The 26,058-nt window shown below is 50.5% G+C and overlaps 1 long non-coding RNA gene across 1 annotated transcript in view; it reads left to right on the forward strand.

Moving 5' to 3' along the window:
* LOC144247230 (uncharacterized) overlaps nt 1-14,753 on the forward strand; it is a 102,916-nt gene extending 88,163 nt beyond the window's left edge. Inside the window, exon 3 of the long non-coding RNA XR_013340947.1 lies at nt 13,430-14,753. This is a non-coding gene — a long non-coding RNA (uncharacterized LOC144247230). The remainder of the gene's footprint in view (nt 1-13,429) is intronic.
* The last annotated feature ends 11,305 nt before the right edge of the window (nt 14,754-26,058 follow it).

The raw sequence follows: 26,058 nt of genomic DNA on the forward strand, positions 1-26,058 counted from the left end.
TTTCCATTTTCCCTGGGAAAGAAAACTCAGCAGTCCAGGTTCCTGATGTCAGTTTGTAGGGCTCCCTTGGGTCTATCAGGGCAGCACAAGTTTGAGGTGGGGACAACTTCGGTGTGGGGTCCATCCTTCGATATAAGGATTTTTTGCAGTCAGGGCCAGGGGCCCCTGGGCACATCCTTTGGCCATTTTCCTTGGGAAAGAAAACTCAGCAGTCCAGGTTCCTGATGTCAGTTTGTAGAGCTCCCTTGGGTCTATCAGGGCAGCATAAGTTTGAGGTGGGGACAACTTCGGTGTGGGGTCCATCCTTCGATATAAGGATTTTTTGCAGTCAGGGCCAGGGGTCCTTGGGCACATCCTTTTTCCATTTTCCCTGTGAAAGAAAACTCAGCAGTCCAGGTTCCTGATGTCAGTTTGTAGAGCTCCCTTGGGTCTATCAGGGCAGCACAAGTTTGAGGTGGGGACAACTTCGGTGTGGGGTCCATCCTTCGATATAAGGATTTTTTGCAGTCAGGGCCAGGGGCCCCTGGGCACATCCTTTTTCCATTTTCCCTGGGAAAGAAAACTCAGCAGTCCAGGTTCCTGATGTCAGTTTGTAGGGCTCCCTTGGGTCTATCAGGGCAGCACAAGTTTTTGGTGGGGACAACTTTGGTGTGGGGTGCATCCTTCGATATAAGGATTTTTTGCAATGAGGTCCCTGCCCAGGGCCAGGGGTCCCCTGGGCACATCCTTTTTCCATTTTCCCTGGGAAAGAAAACTCAGCAGTCCAGGTTCCTGATGTCAGTTTATAGAGCTCCCTTGGGTCTATCAATGCAGCACAAGTTTGAGGTGGGGACAACTTCGGTGTGGGGTCCATCCTTCGATATAAGGATTTTTTGCAGTCAGGGCCAGGGGCCCCTGGGCACATCCTTTTTCCATTTTCCCTGGGAAAGAAAACTCAGCAGTCCAGGTTCCTGATGTCAGTTTGTAGAGCTCCCTTGGGTCTATCAGGGCAGCACAAGTTTGAGGTGGGGACCACGTCGGTGTGGGGTCCATCCTTCGATATAAGGATTTTTTGCAGTCAGGGCCAGGGGTCCCTGGGCACATCCTTTTTCCATTTTCCCTGGGAAAGAAAACTCAGCAGTCCAGGTTCCTGATGTCAGTTTGTAGGGCTCCCTTGGGTCTATCAGGGCAGCACAAGTTTGAGGTGGGGACAACTTCGGTGTGGGGTCCATCCTTCGATATAAGGATTTTTTGCAGTCAGGGCCAGGGGCCCCTGGGCACATCCTTTTTCCATTTTCCCTGGGAAAGAAAACTCAGCAGTCCAGGTTCCTGATGTCAGTTTGTAGGGCTCCCTTGGGTCTATCAGGGCAGCACAAGTTTGAGGTGGGGACAACTTCGGTGTGGGGTCCATCCTTCGATATAAGGATTTTTTGCAGTCAGGGCCAGGGGCCCCTGGGCACAACCTTTGGCCATTTTCCCTGGGAAAGAAAACTCAGCAGTCCAGGTTCCTGATGTCAGTTTGTAGGGCTCCCTTGGGTCTATCAGGGCAGCACAAGTTTGAGGTGGGGACAACTTCGGTGTGGGGTCCATCCTTCGATATAAGGATTCTTTGCAGTCAGGGCCAGGGGCCCCTGGGCACATCCTTTGGCCATTTTCCTTGGGAAAGAAAACTCAGCAGTCCAGGTTCCTGATGTCAGTTTGTAGAGCTCCCTTGGGTCTATCAGGGCAGCATAAGTTTGAGGTGGGGACAACTTCGGTGTGGGGTCCATCCTTCGATATAAGGATTTTTTGCAGTCAGGGCCAGGGGCCCCTGGGCACATCCTTTTTCCATTTTCCCTGGGAAAGAAAACTCAGCAGTCCAGGTTCCTGATGTCAGTTTGTAGGGCTCCCTTGGGTCTATCAGGGCAGCACAAGTTTGAGGTGGGGACAACTTCGGTGTGGGGTCCATCCTTCGATATAAGGATTTTTTGCAGTCAGGGCCAGGGGCCCCTGGGCACAACCTTTGGCCATTTTCCCTGGGAAAGAAAACTCAGCAGTCCAGGTTCCTGATGTCAGTTTGTAGGGCTCCCTTGGGTCTATCAGGGCAGCACAAGTTTGAGGTGGGGACAACTTCGGTGTGGGGTCCATCCTTCGATATAAGGATTCTTTGCAGTCAGGGCCAGGGGCCCCTGGGCACATCCTTTGGCCATTTTCCCTGGGAAAGAAAACTCAGCAGTCCAGGTTCCTGATGTCAGTTTGTAGAGCTCCCTTGGGTCTATCAGGGCAGCACAAGTTTTTGGTGGGGACAACTTTGGTGTGGGGTGCATCCTTCGATATAAGGATTTTTTGCAATGAGGTCCCTGCCCAGGGCCAGGGGTCCCCTGGGCACATCCTTTTTCCATTTTCCCTGGGAAAGAAAACTCAGCAGTCCAGGTTCCTGATGTCACTTTGTAGGGCTCCCTTGGGTGTATCAGGGCAGCACAAGTTTGAGGTGGGGACAACTTCGGTGTGGGGTCCATCCTTCGATATAAGGATTTTTTGCAGTCAGGGCCAGGGGCCCCTGGGCACATCCTTTTTCCATTTTCCCTGGGAAAGAAAACTCAGCAGTCCAGGTTCCTGATGTCAGTTTGTAGAGCTCCCTTGGGTCTATCAGGGCAGCACAAGTTTGAGGTGGGGACCACGTCGGTGTGGGGTCCATCCTTCGATATAAGGATTTTTTGCAGTCAGGGCCAGGGGTCCCTGGGCACATCCTTTTTCCATTTTCCCTGGGAAAGAAAACTCAGCAGTCCAGGTTCCTGATGTCAGTTTGTAGGGCTCCCTTGGGTCTATCAGGGCAGCACAAGTTTGAGGTGGGGACAACTTCGTTGTGGGGTCCATCCTTCGATATAAGGATTCTTTGCAGTCAGGGCCAGGGGCCCCCGGGCATAACCTTTGGCCATTTTCCCTGGGAAAGAAAACTCAGCAGTCCAGGTTGCTGATGTCAGTTTGTAGAGCTCCCTTGGGTGTATCAGGGCAGCACAAGTTTGAGGTGGGGACAACTTCGGTGTGGGATCCATCCTTCGATATAAGGATTTTTTGCAGTCAGGGCCAGGGGCCCCTGGGCACATCCTTTTTCCATTTTCCCTGGGAAAGAAAACTCAGCAGTCCAGGTTCCTGATGTCAGTTTGTAGGGCTCCCTTGGGTCTATCAGGGCAGCACAAGTTTGAGGTGGGGACAACTTCGGTGTGGGGTCCATCCTTCGATATAAGGATTTTTTGCAGTCAGGGCCAGGGGCCCCTGGGCACAACCTTTGGCCATTTTCCCTGGGAAAGAAAACTCAGCAGTCCAGGTTCCTGATGTCAGTTTGTAGGGCTCCCTTGGGTCTATCAGGGCAGCACAAGTTTGAGGTGGGGACAACTTCGGTGTGGGGTGCATCCTTCGATATAAGGATTCTTTGCAGTCAGGGCCAGGGGCCCCTGGGCACATCCTTTGGCCATTTTCCCTGGGAAAGAAAACTCAGCAGTCCAGGTTGCTGATGTCAGTTTGTAGAGCTCCCTTGGGTCTATCAGGGCAGCATAAGTTTGAGGTGGGGACAACTTCGGTGTGGGGTCCATCCTTCGATATAAGGATTTTTTGCAGTCAGGGCCAGTGGTCCTTGGGCACATCCTTTTTCCATTTTCCCTGGGAAAGAAAACTCAGCAGTCCAGTTTCCTGATGTCAGTTTGTAGGGCTCCCTTGGGTGTATCAGGGCAGCACAAGTTTGAGGTGGGGACAACTTTGGTGTGGGGTCCATCCTTCGATATAAGGATTTTTTGCAGTCAGGGCCAGGGGCCCCTGGGCACATCCTTTTTCCATTTTCCCTGGGAAAGAAAACTCAGCAGTCCAGGTTCCTGATGTCAGTTTGTAGGGCTCCCTTGGGTGTATCAGGGCAGCACAAGTTTGAGGTGGGGACAACTTCGGTGTGGGATCCATCCTTCGATATAAGGATTTTTTGCAGTCAGGGCCAGGGGCCCCTGGGCACATCCTTTTTCCATTTTCCCTGGGAAAGAAAACTCAGCAGTCCAGGTTCCTGATGTCAGTTTGTAGGGCTCCCTTGGGTCTATCAGGGCAGCACAAGTTTGAGGTGGGGACAACTTCGGTGTGGGGTCCATCCTTCGATATAAGGATTTTTTGCAGTCAGGGCCAGGGGCCCCTGGGCACAACCTTTGGCCATTTTCCCTGGGAAAGAAAACTCAGCAGTCCAGGTTCCTGATGTCAGTTTGTAGGGCTCCCTTGGGTCTATCAGGGCAGCACAAGTTTGAGGTGGGGACAACTTCGGTGTGGGGTCCATCCTTCGATATAAGGATTCTTTGCAGTCAGGGCCAGGGGCCCCCGGGCACATCCTTTGGCCATTTTCCCTGGGAAAGAAAACTCAGCAGTCCAGGTTCCTGATGTCAGTTTGTAGAGCTCCCTTGGGTCTATCAGGGCAGCATAAGTTTGAGGTGGGGACAACTTTGGTTTGGGGTCCATCCTTCGATATAAGGATTTTTTGCAGTCAGGGCCAGGGGTCCTTGGGCACATCCTTTTTCCATTTTCCCTGGGAAAGAAAACTCAGCAGTCCAGGTTCCTGATGTCAGTTTGTAGGGCTCCCTTGGGTGTATCAGGGCAGCACAAGTTTGAGGTGGGGACAACTTTGGTGTGGGGTCCATCCTTCGATATAAGGATTTTTTGCAGTCAGGGCCAGGGGCCCCTGGGCACATCCTTTTTCCATTTTCCCTGGGAAAGAAAACTCAGCAGTCCAGGTTCCTGATGTCAGTTTGTAGAGCTCCCTTGGGTCTATCAGGGCAGCACAAGTTTTTGGTGGGGACAACTTTGGTGTGGGGTGCATCCTTCGATATAAGGATTTTTTGCAATGAGGTCCCTGCCCAGGGCCAGGCGCCCCCGGGCACATCCTTTTTCCATTTTCCCTGGGAAAGAAAACTCAGCAGTCCAGGTTCCTGATGTCAGTTTGTAGGGCTCCCTTGGGTGTATCAGGGCAGCACAAGTTTGAGGTGGGGACAACTTCGTTGTGGGGTCCATCCTTCGATATAAGGATTCTTTGCAGTCAGGGCCAGGGGCCCCCGGGCACAACCTTTGGCCATTTTCCCTGGGAAAGAAAACTCAGCAGTCCAGGTTGCTGATGTCAGTTTGTAGAGCTCCCTTGGGTCTATCAGGGCAGCACAAGTTTTTGGTGGGAACAAGTTCGGTGTGGGGTCCATCCTTCGATATAAGGATTTTTTGCAGTGTGTTCCCTGCCCAGGGCCAGGGGTCCCCTGGGCACATCCTTTTTCCATTTTCCCTGGGAAAGAAAACTCAGCAGTCCAGGTTCCTGATGTCAGTTTGTAGGGCTCCCTTGGGTGTATCAGGGCAGCACAAGTTTGAGGTGGGGACAACTTCGGTGTGGGGTCCATCCTTCGATATAAGGATTTTTTGCAGTCAGGGCCAGGGGCCCCTGGGCACATCCTTTTTCCATTTTCCCTGGGAAAGAAAACTCAGCAGTCCAGGTTCCTGATGTCAGTTTGTAGAGCTCCCTTGGGTCTATCAGGGCAGCACAAGTTTGAGGTGGGGACCACGTCGGTGTGGGGTCCATCCTTCGATATAAGGATTTTTTGCAGTCAGGGCCAGGGGTCCCTGGGCACATCCTTTTTCCATTTTCCCTGGGAAAGAAAACTCAGCAGTCCAGGTTCCTGATGTCAGTTTGTAGGGCTCCCTTGGGTCTATCAGGGCAGCACAAGTTTGAGGTGGGGACAACTTCGGTGTGGGGTCCATCCTTCGATATAAGGATTTTTTGCAGTCAGGGCCAGGGGCCCCTGGGCACATCCTTTTTCCATTTTCCCTGGGAAAGAAAACTCAGCAGTCCAGGTTCCTGATGTCAGTTTGTAGGGCTCCCTTGGGTGTATCAGGGCAGCACAAGTTTGAGGTGGGGACAACTTCGGTGTGGGGTCCATCCTTCGATATAAGGATTTTTTGCAGTCAGGGCCAGGGGCCCCTGGGCACATCCTTTTTCCATTTTCCCTGGGAAAGAAAACTCAGCAGTCCAGGTTCCTGATGTCAGTTTGTAGGGCTCCCTTGGGTGTATCAGGGCAGCACAATTTGAGGTGGGGACAACTTCGGTGTGGGGTCCATCCTTCGATATAAGGATTTTTTGCAGTCAGGGCCAGGGGCCCCTGGGCACAACCTTTGGCCATTTTCCCTGGGAAAGAAAACTCAGCAGTCCAGGTTCCTGATGTCAGTTTGTAGGGCTCCCTTGGGTCTATCAGGGCAGCACAAGTTTGAGGTGGGGACAACTTCGGTGTGGGGTCCATCCTTCGATATAAGGATTCTTTGCAGTCAGGGCCAGGGGCCCCTGGGCACATCCTTTGGCCATTTTCCCTGGGAAAGAAAACTCAGCAGTCCAGGTTCCTGATGTCAGTTTGTAGAGCTCCCTTGGGTCTATCAGGGCAGCACAAGTTTGAGGTGGGGACAACTTCGGTGTGGGGTCCATCCTTCGATAAAAGGATTTTTTGCAGTCAGGGCCAGGGGTCCTTGGGCACATCCTTTTTCCATTTTCCCTGGGAAAGAAAACTCAGCAGTCCAGGTTCCTGATGTCAGTTTGTAGAGCTCCCTTGGGTCTATCAGGGCAGCACAAGTTTTTGGTGGGGACAACTTTGGTGTGGGGTGCATCCTTCGATATAAGGATTTTTTGCAATGAGGTCCCTGCCCAGGGCCAGGCGCCCCCGGGCACATCCTTTTTCCATTTTCCCTGGGAAAGAAAACTCAGCAGTCCAGGTTCCTGATGTCAGTTTGTAGGGCTCCCTTGGGTGTATCAGGGCAGCACAAGTTTGAGGTGGGGACAACTTCGTTGTGGGGTCCATCCTTCGATATAAGGATTCTTTGCAGTCAGGGCCAGGGGCCCCCGGGCACAACCTTTGGCCATTTTCCCTGGGAAAGAAAACTCAGCAGTCCAGGTTGCTGATGTCAGTTTGTAGAGCTCCCTTGGGTCTATCAGGGCAGCACAAGTTTTTGGTGGGAACAAGTTCGGTGTGGGGTCCATCCTTCGATATAAGGATTTTTTGCAGTGTGTTCCCTGCCCAGGGCCAGGGGCCCCCTGGGCACATCCTTTTTCCATTTTCCCTGGGAAAGAAAACTCAGCAGTCCAGGTTCCTGATGTCAGTTTGTAGGGCTCCCTTGGGTGTATCAGGGCAGCACAAGTTTGAGGTGGGGACAACTTCGGTGTGGGGTCCATCCTTCGATATAAGGATTCTTTGCAGTCAGGGCCAGGGGCCCCTGGGCACATCCTTTGGCCATTTTCCCTGGGAAAGAAAACTCAGCAGTCCAGGTTCCTGATGTCAGTTTGTAGAGCTCCCTTGGGTCTATCAGGGCAGCATAAGTTTGAGGTGGGGACAACTTCGGTGTGGGGTCCATCCTTCGATATAAGGATTTTTTGCAGTCAGGGCCAGTGGTCCTTGGGCACATCCTTTTTCCATTTTCCCTGGGAAAGAAAACTCAGCAGTCCAGTTTCCTGATGTCAGTTTGTAGGGCTCCCTTGGGTGTATCAGGGCAGCACAAGTTTGAGGTGGGGACAACTTTGGTGTGGGGTCCATCCTTCGATATAAGGATTTTTTGCAGTCAGGGCCAGGGGCCCCTGGGCACATCCTTTTTCCATTTTCCCTGGGAAAGAAAACTCAGCAGTCCAGGTTGTTGATGTCAGTTTGTAGAGCTCCCTTGGGTCTATCAGGGCAGCACAAGTTTTTGGTGGGGACAACTTTGGTGTGGGGTGCATCCTTCGATATAAGGATTTTTTGCAATGAGGTCCCTGCCCAGGGCCAGGCGCGCCCGGGCACATCCTTTTTCCATTTTCCCTGGGAAAGAAAATTCAGCAGTCCAGGTTCCTGATGTCAGTTTGTAGGGCTCCCTTGGGTGTATCAGGGCAGCACAAGTTTGAGGTGGGGACAACTTCGTTGTGGGGTCCATCCTTCGATATAAGGATTCTTTGCAGTCAGGGCCAGGGGCCCCCGGGCACAACCTTTGGCCATTTTCCCTGGGAAAGAAAACTCAGCAGTCCAGGTTGTTGATGTCAGTTTGTAGAGCTCCCTTGGGTCTATCAGGGCAGCACAAGTTTTTGGTGGGAACAAGTTCGGTGTGGGGTCCATCCTTCGATGTAAGGATTTTTTGCAGTGTGTTCCCTGCCCAGGGCCTGGGGTCCCCTGGGCACATCCTTTTTCCATTTTCCCTGGGAAAGAAAACTCAGCAGTCCAGGTTCCTGATGTCAGTTTGTAGAGCTCCCTTGGGTGTATCAGGGCAGCACAAGTTTGAGGTGGGGACATCTTCGGTGTGGGGTCCATCCTTCGATATAAGGATTTTTTGCAGTCAGGGCCAGGGGCCCCTGGGCACATCCTTTTTCCATTTTCCCTGGGAAAGAAAACTCAGCAGTCCAGGTTCCTGATGTCAGTTTGTAGGGCTCCCTTGGGTCTATCAGGGCAGCACAAGTTTGAGGTGGGGACAACTTCGGTGTGGGGTCCATCCTTCGATATAAGGATTTTTTGCAGTCAGGGCCAGGGGCCCCTGGGCACATCCTTTTTCCATTTTCCCTGGGAAAGAAAACTCAGCAGTCCAGGTTCCTGATGTCAGTTTGTAGGGCTCCCTTGGGTCTATCAGGGCAGCACAAGTTTGAGGTGGGGACAACTTCGGTGTGGGGTCCATCCTTCGATATAAGGATTCTTTGCAGTCAGGGCCAGGGGCCCCTGGGCACATCCTTTTTCCATTTTCCCTGGGAAAGAAAACTCAGCAGTCCAGGTTCCTGATGTCAGTTTGTAGAGCTCCCTTGGGTCTATCAGGGCAGCACAAGTTTGAGGTGGGGACCCCCAAAAACTTCGTGAGACCCCCAAAATTCTTTTCAGGACCCCAAAACCTCCCCCAGGACCCTAAAAATTCTACTCGGGACCTCCAAAATTCCCCCCAAAAACCCCCGGAGACCCTCAAAATTCTCCCCAGGACTCCAAACCTCTCCCTGGAATGCCTAAAATTCCATTTGGGACCCCAAAACCCCCCTGGGAGCCCCAGAATTCCCTTCAGGACCCGGAAATTCCTCCTGGGACCCCCAAAAACCCCCTGGGATGCCCAAAATTCCCTTCAGGACCCCAAACCCCCCCTAAGATCCACAAAATTCTCCCCGGGACCCCCAAAATTCCTCCTAAAAACCCCCTGAGACCCCCAAAATCCTCTGCAGGACTACAAAACTCCCCCTAGGACCCCCAAAATTCCCATCAGGGACCCCAAAAGTCCTCATGAGACCCTCCAAAAACTCCCAGAGACCCCCAACATTCTCTTCAGAAACCCAACTCCCCCCTGGGACTCCCAAAATTCTACACGGGACCCCCAAAAACCCCCTGGGACACCCAAAATTATCCCCAGGACTCCAAAACCCCCCTGGGACCCAAAAAAAACCTATCAGGGTCCCCGAAATTCTTCCTGGGACCCCCAAAAACCCCCTGAGACCCCTAAAATTCCCTTCAGGACCCCAACCCACCCCCGTGGGATCCCTAAAATTCTACCCGGGACCCCCAAAATTCCTCCCAAAAACCCCCTGGGAGGCCCAAAATTTCCTTTCAGGACCCCAAAACTTCCCTTGTGCCTCCCAAAATTCCCATTGGGACCCCAAAACCCCCCCTGGGACCCCCAAAATTCCCTTCAGAACCCCAAACCCTCCCCAGAACCCACAAAATTCTACTCGGGACCCCCAAAATTCCTCCCAAAAAAACCCTGAGACCCTGAAAATTCCCCCCCCAGGACTCCAACCCCCCCCCCGGGACTCCCAAAATTCCCTTTGCGACCCCAAAACCCCCCCTGGGACCCACAATATTATACCCGGGACTCCCAAAATTCCTCCCAAAAACCCCCTGGGACGCTCAAAATTCCCTTCGGGACCCCAAAACCCCCCCTGGGACCCCCAAAATTCCCTTCAGGACCCCAAAATTCCTCCTGGGACCCCCCAAATACTTCCAGAGACCCCCAAAATTCCCTTCAGAACCCCAAACCCTCCCCAGGACCCACAAAATTCTACTCGGGACCCCCAAAATTCCTCCCAAAAAAACCCTGAGACCCTCAAAATTCTCCCCAGGACTCCAAAACCCCCCCTGGGACCCCTCAAAATTCCCATCAGGGTCCCTGAAATTCCTCCTGGGACCCCCCAAAACTCCTTGACACCCCAAAATTCCCTTCAGGACCCCGAAAGTCCTCATGGGACCCCCCAAAACCCCCTGAGACCCCCAAAATTCCCATCAGGGTCCCCGAAATTCCTCCTGGGACCCCCCAAAAACTTTGTGAGACCCCAAAATTCCCTTCAGAACCCCAAACGCACCCCCAGGACCCTCAAAATTCCACCCAGGACTCCAAAACCCCCCCTGGAACGCCCAAAATTCCCTTCGGGACTCCAAAACCCCCCCGGGACCCCTAAAAATTCCCATCAGAGTCCCCGAAATTCCTCCTGGGACCCCCCAAAACTCCTTGAGACCCCCAAAGTTTCCTTCAGGACCCCAAACCCACCCCCAGAACCCCCAAAATTCTACTCAGGACCCCCGAAATTCCTCCCAAAAAAACCCTGAGACTATCAAAATTCTCCCCAGGACTCCAAAACCCCCCCTGGGACTCCCAAAATTCCCTTCGGGACACCAAAACCCTCCTGGGACCCCCAAAATTCCCATCGGGGTCCCTAAAATTCCTCTTGGGACCCCCCCAAAAACTCCCAGAGACCCCAAAATTCACTTCAGGACCATAAAACCTCCCCAGGACCCCCAAAATTCTACCCGGGACCCCCAAAATTCTCCCCAGGACTCCAAAACTCCCCCTGGGACGCCCAAAATTCCCTTCAGGACCCCGAAGTTTTTCCTGGGACCCCCCAAAAACTCCAGAGACCAAAAAATTCCCTTTGGGACCCTCAAAACCCCGCCTGGGACCCCCAAAATTCCCTTCGGGACTCCAAAAACCCCCCTGGGACCCCCAAAATTCCCATCATGGTCCCCAAAATTCCTCCTGGGACCCCCCCAAAAACTCCCTGAGACCCAAAAATTCCCTTCAGGACCCCAAACCCTCCCCAGGACCCACAAAATTCCACTCGGGACCCCCAAAATTCCTCCCGAAAACCCCCTGAGACCCCCAAAATTCTCCCCAGGACTCCAAAACTCCCCCTGGGACGCCCAAAATTCCCTTCAGGACCCCAAAACCCCCCCTGGAACTCCCAAAATTCCCATCAGGGTCCCCAAAATTCCTCCAGGTACCCCCAAAAACCCCCTGAGACCCCTAAAATCCACTTGAGGACCCCAAACCCCCCCAGGACCCACAAAATTCTACTTGGGACGCCCAAAATTCCTCCCCAAGACCCCCTGAGACCCCCAAAATTCTCTCCAGGACATCACAAGGCCCCCTGGGACACCCAAAAACCTCTCCAGGACCGCAGAATCCCCCCTGGGACTTCCAAAATTCCCTTTGGGACCCCAAAACCCCCCCTGGGACCCCCAAATTTCCCTTCAGGACCCCAAAATTCCTACTGGAACCCCCCAAAAACTCCCAGAAAGCCCCAAAATTCCCTTCAGAACCCCAAACCCTCCCCAGGACCCACAAAATTCCACTCGGGACCCACAAAATTCCACCCAAAAACCCCCTGAGACCCTCAAAATTCTCCCCAGGACTCCAAAACTCCCCCTGGGTTGGCCAAAATTCCCTTTGGGACTCCAAAACCCCCGCTGGGACCCCCAAAATTCCTATCAGGGTCCCTGAAATTCCTCCTGGGACCCCCCAAAACCCCCTGAGACCCCCAAAATTCTACTTCAGGACCCAAACCCTCCCCAGGACCCACAAAATTCTCTTTGGGACCCCAAAATTCCTCCCAAAAACCTCTTGAGATACCCAAAATTCTCCCCAGGACTCCAAAACCCCCCCTGGGACGCCCAAAATTCCCTTCAGGACCCCCAAAACCCCACTGGGACCCCCAAAATTCTATTCGTCACCCCAAAACACCTTCTGGGACCTCCAAATTTCTCTTTAGGACCCCTGAAATTCCTCCTGGGACCCCCCACAAACTCCCAGAGGTCCCCAAAATTCCCGTCAGAACCCCAAACCCCCCCCCAGGACACACAAAATTCCACTCGGGACCCCCAAAATTCCTCCCAAAAAACCCCCGAGACCCCTAAAATTCTCCCCAGGACACCACAAGCCCCCCTGGGACACCCCAAATTCCCATCAGGGTCCCTGAAATTCCTCCTGGGAGACCCAAAACCCCACTGAGACCCCCAAAATTCTCTTTGGGACCCCAAACCCCCCCCCCCCCCAGGAGCCCCAAAATTCCCATCAGGGTCCCCGAAATTTTTTCTGGGACCCCCCAAAAACTTCGTGAGACCTCAAAATTCCCTTCAGGACCCCAAACCCACCCCCAGGACCCTCAAAATTCTGGTCGGGACCCACAAAATTCCTCCCAAAACCCCCCTGAGACCATCAAAATTCCCTTTGGGACCCCAAAACCCCTCCCGGAACGCCCAAACTTCCATTTGGGAACCCAAAAACCCCCGCTGGGACCCCCAAAATTCCTATCAGGGTCCCTGAAATTCCTCCTGGGACCCCCCAAAACCCCCTGAGACCCCCAAAATTCTACTTCAGGACCCAAACTCTCCCCAGGACCCACAAAATTCTCTTTGGGACCCCAAAATTCCTCCCAAAAACCTCTTGAGATACCCAAAATTCTCCCCAGGACTCCAAAACCCCCCCTGGGACGCCCAAAATTCCCTTCAGGACCCCCAAAACCCCACTGGGGTTAGGGGTTAGGGTTAGGGGTTAGGGTGTGACTTAAAATGACATTTATCACACTACTTAGAAAAATTGACAGCATGACTTTCTAACATTACACATACAATATTTATTATAACATTTGCAAAAAACCAATCACAGAATAAGCATTTTTCACAGTGGGGAAAATGGGAAAAATACGGGGGAAAGGGGAAGAAAAAGTGGGAAAAAAGCGAGGGAAAATGTATGAAAAAGAGAGGAAAAATATGGGGGGGGGAAATGAGGAAAAATGTGGGAAAAGGGAAAAATGTGGGGGGAAAAGCGGTGAAAAGTGGGAAAAAACCCAAGGAAACATCTTTTCCTCCTCCGAGTAATTTCTTCCCCATTATGGAGCTTTTTTCCTATTTTCCCCCCGTTTTTCCTCTTTTCCGGCTCTTATTCCCCTTTTTTCCCTCCTTTTCCCCACTCTAAATCCTATTTCCCCCTCCACCTTTTCCACATCCCCCTTTCCCTCCCCAAATCCCAGCAGCCGCACCCCAGACCTTTAATTTAAAATTAAACTTTATAAATCCGTGATCGCCCCCCCCTCCCCGCGCTCCCAGCCCCATTTCCCCCCTTTCCCGGCCTTCACCGCCCAAATTCCCACCCCGCTGCCTTCCCCATCCCCATTCCCCCTCCCAAACCCCATTTCTCCCCTCACAATGCTCGTTTTTCCCAGGAAATTCCCTCTTTTCTCTGGAAATTCCCGCTTTTCCCGCGCCCCCCCCCATCGCCTCACATGGCGGCCGCTTCTCCTCCGACCCAGCAAAAGAGCGCTACGGGGCTTCCCGGCCGCTTATATACCGGGACGCCTCCGTTTACGTAACGCATGCGCAGTTTCACTGTACGGCACCGAACACGCTTCCACCCTCGGTGCGTGTGTGGCGCATGCGCCGTGGCGATGTTACGGCGCAGCCGCCATGTTGGTTACGGGAATCCGCCTCAAAGGCCGCCGGGGTTGGTTTTAAGGGGCTAAAAATGCGCGCGGAGGTGACAAAGAGGGGACAAAAAGGGGGAAATGAGGGGACAAAAAGAGACACGCAGGCCTGGAGGGACACGCGGAGGGGAAATGGCCACTTACGCGTGGACGAAGAAGGGGAGAGCACTCATTGGACGAGGGCGAGGCACACTGACAAATCACAGCTCGCAGTGCGCGTGACGTCAGGGGTTTCTAGGCAGATTTACGGGGGACCACCTTTTCGGCTATTTAGGGGACCCCAAAAGTCCCAAGTCCCCCAACGTCCCAAGTCCCCCCAAGTCCCCTCCGCACCCCAAATCCCCCAAAATTCGTCCCAAAAATCCCACTAAAAAAAAATCCTCCCAAAAATCCACCCCAAAGTCCCTAAAAAATGCCCTAAAAATCAACCAAAAATCGCCCCAAACCTCCCCAAATCCCATAAAAATAAAATTACTTCCCAAGAATTTTCCGAATCTCCCAAAGAATCCATCCCAAATTCCTGAAATCTCAATTAAAAATCCTCCAAAATTAAAAAAAATTCTCAGTACAGACTAAAAACACCCCCAAAATCCTAAATAATCCCTAAAATCCCCTAAACCTGCCCGAATGTTAAAAAAACAAACAAACAAAAAAAAATCTGAAAAATCCCCTCCCCAGAAATCCCCAAATTTTCCCAAAAATTCGCAAAAAAACCCCAAACAAACAAAAAAACAAAAATACCAAAGAACCCACAATATTATTTATATAGTTTATAGAAACGGCTTTTTTATTGTTTTTATTTGGTTAGACGGAGGACTTTAGTGGAAAAAGTATGAATATACATTTTATTTTGATATCATTCTAAATACGGAAATATAAATTCAGTGTATACATATATATATAAAAATATAAAATAGAAATAAAAATAGTATTAGGCAGAGATAGACTATGAATAACACCATACATCAATCTACATTTAAAATGTAAATTTGACTATAAATGCGAAAAATAGAAATAAATTTAAACGGAGTTTAAATAAAGATTTTTTTTTAAGATTTTTACTTGGATAGAGGCAGGGTTTTATTTTAAGCAATATAAACCTTTTAGAACTCTAAATCTAACTATAGAAATATGTAAGCAATCTATTAAGATATGTATAAAAATATAAAATATAATAAAATATAATAAATGGAATAAATGTAAGGAATTATGAAAATACAATTATATATCAATATACATTATAAATCCGAATGTGAATATAAATGTGAAAAATGTAAAAATAAACTCTATTGAAATGCAGTTTAAGAGGAAAGGTTTTTTCTTTCGGTTCCTATCGGGTCCGAGGCAGGTTTTTTGTTCCGTTCTTTCCCGCGCGGATCTTTGGGGCATTCGCTGCTGACGGCGCAGTGCTGCCGCCGTGTGGGCAGAGAGCGGCACTGCAGCCCGCCGCCCGCGGCCGCCATCTTGGGAGTGGCGTGGCGCGGACTCGCTTGACCTTCTCGAGAGGGCGCGAAAACGAGGACGTTGAAATTCGAGGACCCGTGTCTGTTTTTTACACCGCCTGAATTGCCCGCACCGCCGGCGCCCCCCGACGGGATTTTCCGCGGCGGTTACGATGCCGTGAACACGGGCTGTGGGGTCAGGAGCGCCGCGAGCGTGCGGGTTTTTGGTGGGAGCCGACAGGCATCGGCAAAAAACGCCTGTCACCATCAAGGTCCCCACGGACCGCCATCTTGTCGCGGACTCACTTGACAAGTGCTGCCACCTTGTGGACACAGGGCGGTACTGCAGCCCCGCAGCCACCGCGACCCCAAAACCACCGGGACGGCCCCGGGATCCCCAAAATTCCCTTACGGACCCCAAAAACCCCCCTGGGACCCACAAAATTCCCTTCGGGACCCAGAACACCCCCCTGGAACCCTCAAAATTCCCTTCAGAACCCCGAAAACCCCCCTGGGACACCCAAAATTCCCATCAGGGTCCCCAAAATTCCTCCTGGGAAGCCCCCAAAACTCTTTGAGACCCCAAAATTCCCTTCAAGACGCCAAAATTCCTCATGGGACCCCCCAAAACCCCCTGAGACCCCCAGAATTCCCATCAGGGTCACCAAAATTATTTCTGGGACCCCCAAAAACTTCGTGAGACCCCCAAAATTCTTTTCAGGACCCAAAACCTCCCCCAGGACCCTAAAAATTCTACTCGGGACCTCCAAAATTCCCCCCAAAAACCCCCGGAGACCCTCAAAATTCTCCCCAGGATTCCAAACCTCTCCCTGGAATGCCTAAAATTCCATTTGGGACCCCAAAACCCCCCTGGGAGCCCCAGAATTCCCTTCAGGACCCGGAAATTCCTCCTGGGACCCCCAAAAACCCCCTGGGATGCCCAAAATTCCCTTCAGGACCCCAAACCCCCCCTAAGATCCACAAAATTCTACCCGGGACCCCCAAAATTCCTCCCAAAAACCCCCTGAGACCCCCAAAATCCTCTGCAGGACTACAAAACTCCCCCTAGGACCCCCAAAATTCCCATCAGGGACCCCAAAAGTCCTCATGGGACCCTCCAAAAACTCCCAGAGACCCCCAACATTCTCTTCAGAAACCCAACTCCCCCCTGGGACTCCCAAAATTCTACACGGGACCCCCAAAATTCCTCCCAAAAACACCCTGGGACACCCAAAATTATCCCCAGGACTCCAAAACCCCCCTGGGACCCAAAAAAAACCTATCAGGGTCCCCGAAATTCTTCCTGGGACCCCCAAAAACCCCCTGAGACCCCTAAAATTCCCTTCAGGACCCCAACCCACCCCCGTGGGATCCCTAAAATTCTACCCGGGACCCCCAAAATTCCTCCCAAAAACCCCCTGGGAGGCCCAAAATTTCCTTTCAGGACCCCAAAACTTCCCTTGTGCCTCCCAAAATTCCCATTGGGACCCCAAAACCCCCCCTGGGACCCCCAAAATTCCCTTCAGAACCCCAAACCCTCCCCAGAACCCACAAAATTCTACTCGGGACCCCCAAAATTCCTCCCAAAAAAACCCTGAGACCCTGAAAATTCCCCCCCCAGGACTCCAACCCCCCCCCGGGACTCCCAAAATTCCCTTTGCGACCCCAAAACCCCCCCTGGGACCCACAATATTATACCCGGGACTCCCAAAATTCCTCCCAAAAACCCCCTGGGACGCTCAAAATTCCCTTCGGGACCCCAAAACCCCCCCTGGGACCCCCAAAATTCCCTTCAGGACCCCAAAATTCCTCCTGGGACCCCCCAAATACTTCCAGAGACCCCCAAAATTCCCTTCAGAACCCCAAACCCTCCCCAGGACCCACAAAATTCTACTCGGGACCCCCAAAATTCCTCCCAAAAAAACCCTGAGACCCTCAAAATTCTCCCCAGGACTCCAAAACCCCCCCTGGGACCCCTCAAAATTCCCATCAGGGTCCCTAAAATTCCTCCTGGGACCCCCCAAAACTCCTTGACACCCCAAAATTCCCTTCAGGACCCCGAAAGTCCTCATGGGACCCCCCAAAACCCCCTGAGACCCCCAAAATTCCCATCAGGGTCCCCGAAATTCCTCCTGGGACCCCCCCAAAAACTTTGTGAGACCCCAAAATTCCCTTCAGAACCCCAAACGCACCCCCAGGACCCTCAAAATTCCACCCAGGACTCCAAAACCCCCCCTGGAACGCCCAAAATTCCCTTCGGGACTCCAAAACCCCCCCTGGGACCCCTAAAAATTCCCATCAGAGTCCCCGAAATTCCTCCTGGGACCCCCCAAAACTCCTTGAGACCCCCAAAGTTTCCTTCAGGACCCCAAACCCACCCCCAGAACCCCCAAAATTCTACTCAGGACCCCCGAAATTCCTCCCAAAAAAACCCTGAGACTATCAAAATTCTCCCCAGGACTCCAAAACCCCCCTTGGGACTCCCAAAATTCCCTTCGGGACACCAAAACCCTCCTGGGACCCCCAAAATTCCCATCGGGGTCCCCAAAATTCCTCTTGGGACCCCCCAAAAACTCCCAGAGACCCCAAAATTCACTTCAGGACCATAAAACCTCCCCAGGACCCCCAAAATTCTACCCGGGACCCCCAAAATTCTCCCCAGGACTCCAAAACTCCCCCTGGGACGCCCAAAATTCCCTTCAGGACCCCGAAGTTTTTCCTGGGACCCCCCAAAAACTCCAGAGACCAAGAAATTCCCTTTGGGACCCTCAAAACCCCGCCTGGGACCCCCAAAATTCCCTTCGGGACTCCAAAAACCCCCCTGGGACCCCCAAAATTCCCATCATGGTCCCCAAAATTCCTCCTGGGACCCCCCCAAAAACTCCCTGAGACCCAAAAATTCCCTTCAGGACCCCAAACCCTCCCCAGGACCCACAAAATTCCACTCGGGACCCCCAAAATTCCTCCCGAAAACCCCCTGAGACCCCCAAAATTCTCCCCAGGACTCCAAAACTCCCCCTGGGACGCCCAAAATTCCCTTCAGGACCCCAAAACCCCCCCTGGAACTCCCAAAATTCCCATCAGGGTCCCCAAAATTCCTCCAGGTACCCCCAAAAACCCCCTGAGACCCCTAAAATCCACTTGAGGACCCCAAACCCCCCCAGGACCCACAAAATTCTACTTGGGACGCCCAAAATTCCTCCCCAAGACCCCCAAAATTCTCTCCAGGACATCACAAGGCCCCCTGGGACACCCAAAAACCTCTCCAGGACCGCAGAATCCCCCTGGGACTTCCAAAATTCCCTTTGGGACCCCAAAACCCCCCCTGGGACCCCCAAATTTCCCTTCAGGACCCCAAAATTCCTACTGGAACCCCCCAAAAACTCCCAGAAAGCCCCAAAATTCCCTTCAGAACCCCAAACCCTCCCCAGGACCCACAAAATTCCACTCGGGACCCACAAAATTCCACCCAAAAACCCCCTGAGACCCTCAAAATTCTCCCCAGGACTCCAAAACTCCCCCTGGGTTGGCCAAAATTCCCTTTGGGACTCCAAAACCCCCGCTGGGACCCCCAAAATTCCTATCAGGGTCCCTGAAATTCCTCCTGGGACCCCCCAAAACCCCCTGAGACCCCCAAAATTCTACTTCAGGACCCAAACTCTCCCCAGGACCCACAAAATTCTCTTTGGGACCCCAAAATTCCTCCCAAAAACCTCTTGAGATACCCAAAATTCTCCCCAGGACTCCAAAACCCCCCCTGGGACGCCCAAAATTCCCTTCAGGACCCCCAAAACCCCACTGGGGTTAGGGGTTAGGGTTAGGGTTAGGGGTTAGGGTGTGACTTAAAATGACATTTATCACACTACTTAGAAAAATTGACAGCATGACTTTCTAACATTACACATACAATATTTATTATAACATTTGCAAAAAACCAATCACAGAATAAGCATTTTTCACAGTGGGGAAAATGGGAAAAATACGGGGGAAAGGGGAAGAAAAAGTGGGAAAAAAGCGAGGGAAAATGTATGAAAAAGAGAGGAAAAATATGGGGGGGGGAAATGAGGAAAAATGTGGGAAAAGGGAAAAATGTGGGGGGAAAAGCGGTGAAAAGTGGGAAAAAACCCAAGGAAACATCTTTTCCTCCTCCGAGTAATTTCTTCCCCATTATGGAGCTTTTTTCCTATTTTCCCCCCGTTTTTCCTCTTTTCCGGCTCTTATTCCCCTTTTTTCCCTCCTTTTCCCCACTCTAAATCCTATTTCCCCCTCCACCTTTTCCACATCCCCCTTTCCCTCCCCAAATCCCAGCAGCCGCACCCCAGACCTTTAATTTAAAATTAAACTTTATAAATCCGTGATCGCCCCCCCCTCCCCGCGCTCCCAGCCCCACTTCCCCCCTTTCCCGGCCTTCACCGCCCAAATTCCCACCCCGCTGCCTTCCCCATCCCCATTCCCCCTCCCAAACCCCATTTCTCCCCTCACAATGCTCGTTTTTCCCAGGAAATTCCCTCTTTTCTCTGGAAATTCCCGCTTTTCCCGCGCCCCCCCCCATCGCCTCACATGGCGGCCGCTTCTCCTCCGACCCAGCAAAAGAGCGCTACGGGGCTTCCCGGCCGCTTATATACCGGGACGCCTCCGTTTACGTAACGCATGCGCAGTTTCACTGTACGGCACCGAACACGCTTCCACCCTCGGTGCGTGTGTGGCGCATGCGCCGTGGCGATGTTACGGCGCAGCCGCCATGTTGGTTACGGGAATCCGCCTCAAAGGCCGCCGGGGTTGGTTTTAAGGGGCTAAAAATGCGCGCGGAGGTGACAAAGAGGGGACAAAAAGGGGGAAATGAGGGGACAAAAAGAGACACGCAGGCCTGGAGGGACACGCGGAGGGGAAATGGCCTCATTGGACGAGGGCGAGGCACACTGACAAATCACAGCTCGCAGTGCGCGTGACGTCAGGGGTTTCTAGGCAGATTTACGGGGGACCACCTTTTCGGCTATTTAGGGGACCCCAAAAGTCCCAAGTCCCCCCAAGTCCCCTCCGCACCCCAAATCCCCCAAAATTCGTCCCAAAAATCCCACTAAAAAAAAATCCTCCCAAAAATCCACCCCAAAGTCCCTAAAAAATGCCCTAAAAATCAACCAAAAATCGCCCCAAACCTCCCCAAATCCCATAAAAATAAAATTACTTCCCAAGAATTTTCCGAATCTCCCAAAGAATCCATCCCAAATTCCTGAAATCTCAATTAAAAATCCCCCAAAATTAAAAAAAAAATCTCAGGACAGACTAAAAACACCCCCAAAATCCCAAATAATCCCTAAAATCCCCTAAACCTGCCCGAATGTTAAAAAAAAAAAAAAAAAAAAAAATCTGAAAAATCCCCTCCCCAGAAATCCCCAAATTTTCCCAAAAATTCGCAAAAAAACCCCAAACAAACAAAAAAACAAAATTACCAAAGAACCCACAATATTATTTATATAGTTTATAGAAACGGCTTTTTTATTGTTTTTATTTGGTTAGACGGAGGACTTTAGTGGAAAAAGTATGAATATACATTTTATTTTGATATCATTCTAAATACGGAAATATAAATTCAGTGTATACATATATATATAAAAATATAAAATAGAAATAAAAATAGTATTAGGCAGAGATAGACTATGAATAACACCATACATCAATCTACATTTAAAATGTAAATTTGACTATAAATGCGAAAAATAGAAATAAATTTAAACGGAGTTTAAATAAAGATGTTTTTTTAAGATTTTTACTTGGATAGAGGCAGGGTTTTATTTTAAGCAATATAAACCTTTTAGAACTCTAAATCTAACTATAGAAATATGTAAGCAATCTATTAAGATATGTATAAAAATATAAAATATAATAAAATATAATAAATGGAATAAATGTAAGGAATTATGAAAATACAATTATATATCAATATACATTATAAATCCGAATGTGAATATAAATGTGAAAAATGTAAAAATAGACTCTATTGAAATGCAGAAATTGCCTTTGGGACCCCAAAACCCCCCCTGGGACCCCCAAATTTCCCTTCAGGACCCCAAAATTCCTACTGGAACCCCCCAAAAACTCCCAGAAACCCCCAAAATTCCCTTCAGAACCCCAAACCCTCCCCAGGACCCACAAAATTCCACTCGGGACCCACAAAATTCCACCCAAAAACCCCCTGAGACCCTCAAAATTCTCCCCAGGACTCCAAAACCCCCCCTGGGACGGCCAAAATTCCCTTTGGGACTCCAAAACCCCCGCTGGGACCCCTCAAAATTCCTATCAGGGTCCCTGAAATTCCTCCTGGGACCCCCCAAAACCCCCTGAGACCCCCAAAATTCTACTTCAGGACCCAAACCCTCCCCAGGACCCACAAAATTCTCTTTGGGACCCCAAAATTCCTCCCAAAAACCTCTTGAGATACCCAAAATTCTCCCCAGGACTCCAAAACCCCCCCTGGGACGCCCAAAATTCCCTTCAGGACCCCCAAAACCCCACTGGGACCCCCAAAATTCTATTCGTCACCCCAAAACACCTTCTGGGACCTCCAAATTTCTCTTTAGGACCCCTGAAATTCCTCCTGGGACCCCCCACAAACTCCCAGAGGTCCCCAAAATTCCCGTCAGAACCCCAAACCCTCCCCAGGACACACAAAATTCCACTCGGGACCCCCAAAATTCCTCCCAAAAAACCCCCGAGACCCCTAAAATTCTCCCCAGGACACCACAAGCCCCCCTGGGACACCCCAAATTCCCATCAGGGTCCCTGAAATTCCTCCTGGGAGACCCAAAACCCCACTGAGACCCCCAAAATTCTCTTCGGGACCCCAAACCCCCCCCCCCAGGAGCCCCAAAATTCCCATCAGGGTCCCCGAAATTCTTTCTGGGACCCCCCAAAAACTTCGTGAGACCTCAAAATTCCCTTCAGGACCCCAAACCCACCCCCAGGACCCTCAAAATTCTGGTCGGGACCCACAAAATTCCTCCCAAAACCCCCCTGAGACCATCAAAATTCCCTTTGGGACCCCAAAACCCCTCCCGGAACGCCCAAACTTCCATTTGGGAACCCAAAACCCCCGCTGGGACCCCCAAAATTCCTATCAGGGTCCCTGAAATTCCTCCTGGGACCCCCCAAAACCCCCTGAGACCCCCAAAATTCTACTTCAGGACCCAAACCCTCCCCAGGACCCACAAAATTCTCTTTGGGACCCCAAAATTCCTCCCAAAAACCTCTTGAGATACCCAAAATTCTCCCCAGGACTCCAAAACCCCCCCTGGGACGCCCAAAATTCCCTTCAGGACCCCCAAAACCCCACTGGGGTTAGGGGTTAGGGTTAGGGTGTGACTTAAAATGACATTTATCACACTACTTAGAAAAATTGACAGCATGGCTTTCTAACATTACACATACAATATTTATTATAACATTTGCAAAAAACCAATCACAGAATAAGCATTTTTCACAGTGGGGAAAATGGGAAAAATACGGGGGAAAGGGGAAGAAAAAGTGGGAAAAAAGCGAGGGAAAATGTATGAAAAAGAGAGGAAAAATATGGGGGGGGAAATGAGGAAAAATGTGGGAAAAGGGAAAAACGTGGGGGAAAAGCGGTGAAAAGTGGGAAAAAACCCAAGGAAACATCTTTTCCTCCTCCGAGTAATTTCTTCCCCATTATGGAGCTTTTTTCCTATTTTCCCCCCGTTTTTCCTCTTTTCCGGCTCTTATTCCCCTTTTTTCCCTCCTTTTCCCCACTCTAAATCCTATTTCCCCCTCCACCTTTTCCACATCCCCCTTTCCCTCCCCAAATCCCAGCAGCCGCACCCCAGACCTTTAATTTAAAATTAAACTTTATAAATCCGTGATCGCCCCCCCCTCCCCGCGCTCCCAGCCCCATTTCCCCCCTTTCCCGGCCTTCACCGCCCAAATTCCCACCCCGCTGCCTTCCCCATCCCCATTCCCCCTCCCAAACCCCATTTCTCCCCTCACAATGCTCGTTTTTCCCAGAAAATTCCCTCTTTTCTCTGGAAATTCCCGCTTTTCCCGCGCCCCCCCCCATCGCCTCACACGGCGGCCGCTTCTCCTCCGACCCAGCAAAAGAGCGCTACGGGGCTTCCCGGCCGCTTATATACCGGGACGCCTCCGTTTACGTAACGCATGCGCAGTTTCACTGTACGGCACCGAACACGCTTCCACCCTCGGTGCGTGTGTGGCGCATGCGCCGTGGCGATGTTACGGCGCAGCCGCCATGTTGGTTACGGGAATCCGCCTCAAAGGCCGCCGGGGTTGGTTTTAAGGGGCTAAAAATGCGCGCGGAGGTGACAAAGAGGGGACAAAAAGGGGGAAATGAGGGGACAAAAAGAGACACGCAGGCCTGGAGGGACACGCGGAGGGGAAATGGCCTCATTGGACGAGGGCGAGGCACACTGACAAATCACAGCTCGCAGTGCGCGTGACGTCAGGGGTTTCTAGGCAGATTTACGGGGGACCACCTTTTCGGCTATTTAGGGGACCCCAAAAGTCCCAAGTCCCCCCAAGTCCCCTCCGCACCCCAAATCCCCCAAAATTCGTCCCAAAAATCCCACTAAAAAAAAATCCTCCCAAAAATCCACCCCAAAGTCCCTAAAAAATGCCCTAAAAATCAACCAAAAATCGCCCCAAACCTCCCCAAATCCCATAAAAATAAAATTACTTCCCAAGAATTTTCCGAATCTCCCAAAGAATCCATCCCAAATTCCTGAAATCTCAATTAAAAATCCCCCAAAATTAAAAAAAAAATCTCAGGACAGACTAAAAACACCCCCAAAATCCCAAATAATCCCTAAAATCCCCTAAACCTGCCCGAATGTTAAAAAAAAAAAAAAAAAAAAAATCTGAAAAATCCCCTCCCCAGAAATCCCCAAATTTTCCCAAAAATTCGCAAAAAAACCCCAAACAAACAAAAAAACAAAAATACCAAAGAACCCACAATATTATTTATATAGTTTATAGAAACGGCTTTTTTATTGTTTTTATTTGGTTAGACGGAGGACTTTAGTGGAAAAAGTATGAATATACATTTTATTTTGATATCATTCTAAATACGGAAATATAAATTCAGTGTATACATATATATATAAAAATATAAAATAGAAATAAAAATAGTATTAGGCAGAGATAGACTATGAATAACACCATACATCAATCTACATTTAAAATGTAAATTTGACTATAAATGCGAAAAATAGAAATAAATTTAAACGGAGTTTAAATAAAGATGTTTTTTTAAGATTTTTACTTGGATAGAGGCAGGGTTTTATTTTAAGCAATATAAACCTTTTAGAACTCTAAATCTAACTATAGAAATATGTAAGCAATCTATTAAGATATGTATAAAAATATAAAATATAATAAAATATAATAAATGGAATAAATGTAAGGAATTATGAAAATACAATTATATATCAATATACATTATAAATCCGAATGTGAATATAAATGTGAAAAATGTAAAAATAAACTCTATTGAAATGCAGAAATTCCCTTTGGGACCCCAAAACCCCCCCTGGGACCCCCAAATTTCCCTTCAGGACCCCAAAATTCCTCCTGGGACCCCCCAAAACCCCCTGAGACCCCCAAAATTCTACTTCAGGACCCAAACCCTCCCCAGGACCCACAAAATTCTCTTTGGGACCCCAAAATTCCTCCCAAAAACCTCTTGAGATACCCAAAATTCTCCCCAGGACTCCAAAACCCCCCCTGGGACGCCCAAAATTCCCTTCAGGACCCCCAAAACCCCACTGGGGTTAGGGGTTAGGGTTAGGGTGTGACTTAAAATGACATTTATCACACTACTTAGAAAAATTGACAGCATGACTTTCTAACATTACACATACAATATTTATTATAACATTTGCAAAAAACCAATCACAGAATAAGCATTTTTCACAGTGGGGAAAATGGGAAAAATACGGGGGAAAGGGGAAGAAAAAGTGGGAAAAAAGCGAGGGAAAATGTATGAAAAAGAGAGGAAAAATATGGGGGGGGGAAATGAGGAAAAATGTGGGAAAAGGGAAAAATGTGGGGGGAAAAGCGGTGAAAAGTGGGAAAAAACCCAAGGAAACATCTTTTCCTCCTCCGAGTAATTTCTTCCCCATTATGGAGCTTTTTTCCTATTTTCCCCCCGTTTTTCCTCTTTTCCGGCTCTTATTCCCCTTTTTTCCCTCCTTTTCCCCACTCTAAATCCTATTTCCCCCTCCACCTTTTCCACATCCCCCTTTCCCTCCCCAAATCCCAGCAGCCGCACCCCAGACCTTTAATTTAAAATTAAACTTTATAAATCCGTGATCGCCCCCCCCTCCCCGCGCTCCCAGCCCCACTTCCCCCCTTTCCCGGCCTTCACCGCCCAAATTCCCACCCCGCTGCCTTCCCCATCCCCATTCCCCCTCCCAAACCCCATTTCTCCCCTCACAATGCTCGTTTTTCCCAGGAAATTCCCTCTTTTCTCTGGAAATTCCCGCTTTTCCCGCGCCCCCCCCCATCGCCTCACATGGCGGCCGCTTCTCCTCCGACCCAGCAAAAGAGCGCTACGGGGCTTCCCGGCCGCTTATATACCGGGACGCCTCCGTTTACGTAACGCATGCGCAGTTTCACTGTACGGCACCGAACACGCTTCCACCCTCGGTGCGTGTGTGGCGCATGCGCCGTGGCGATGTTACGGCGCAGCCGCCATGTTGGTTACGGGAATCCGCCTCAAAGGCCGCCGGGGTTGGTTTTAAGGGGCTAAAAATGCGCGCGGAGGTGACAAAGAAGGGACAAAAAGGGGGAAATGAGGGGACAAAAAGAGACACGCAGGCCTGGAGGGACACGCGGAGGGGAAATGGCCTCATTGGACGAGGGCGAGGCACACTGACAAATCACAGCTCGCAGTGCGCGTGACGT

Source organism: Lonchura striata, chromosome 19 (assembly GCF_046129695.1).
Source record: "Lonchura striata isolate bLonStr1 chromosome 19, bLonStr1.mat, whole genome shotgun sequence".
In the NCBI taxonomy this organism is placed as follows: Eukaryota; Metazoa; Chordata; class Aves; order Passeriformes; family Estrildidae; genus Lonchura; species Lonchura striata.